Genomic DNA, 781 nt, shown 5'->3' with positions numbered 1-781 from the left:
TGGGTCAGGCGCACCCTAGTCCTCAAGCTGACATCTCTGTTCTTCAGTACTTTAAAAAGTTCCTGTGCAGCAGATTTGCCCAGTGCAATACGCAGGTTTTCCCAGTGCAAGGTAAGCTACTCAGTATTAATACGATTAGCAGAAAATTCACAGAAGTGGGAAGTAGATGGCATATAATATGAGAGTATCATTCTCATAATAATAACAATGCTAATTAATTAAGTATACATAATTTTTGTGTTTAAAATATGTACCACGAAACATCTGCCAATTCTAAAAAAAATTGCATACTTAAAAGATTGTTAGACTTAAGGAAAATGTGTTGAATATTATTTGGTTACAATAAACATCCAATGAGAGTGTCAATTCATTCAACCACTTAAAAAAATCTCAAAGGATAATAAGGGCTTTTCTATACCCAATCATCTACACTTCATTTTTTTTTTTTTTAATTCTTACTCATTTTCACCATGAAATATTCATAAGAATATTGAAACAACTTTATTCAGAATAGAAGAATCTACATAGCACAAGTTCCCAGAACATAAAAAAGGAACTTCTGTGATAATACTACAAATGGTGTAAAAGTATACAGCATTGAAAATAAATGAGGTCATACTACACCCAACAACAGGATTGAAACTGCAAAGTACAATGATGATACAAAAAACAAATCAAAACAAAAACAGTAAATGGAGACTAAGCTTTAGTAGCAACAGCATTCTACACGGGGAAAACACAAAACCTCTTAATAAATGGTACTGAGACCATGGGGTTGATG

The sequence above is a fragment of the Chrysochloris asiatica genome, unplaced genomic scaffold (assembly GCF_000296735.1).
Source record: "Chrysochloris asiatica unplaced genomic scaffold, ChrAsi1.0 scaffold00673, whole genome shotgun sequence".
NCBI lineage: Eukaryota > Metazoa > Chordata > Mammalia > Afrosoricida > Chrysochloridae > Chrysochloris > Chrysochloris asiatica.
This window is presented reverse-complemented; position numbering follows the sequence as displayed.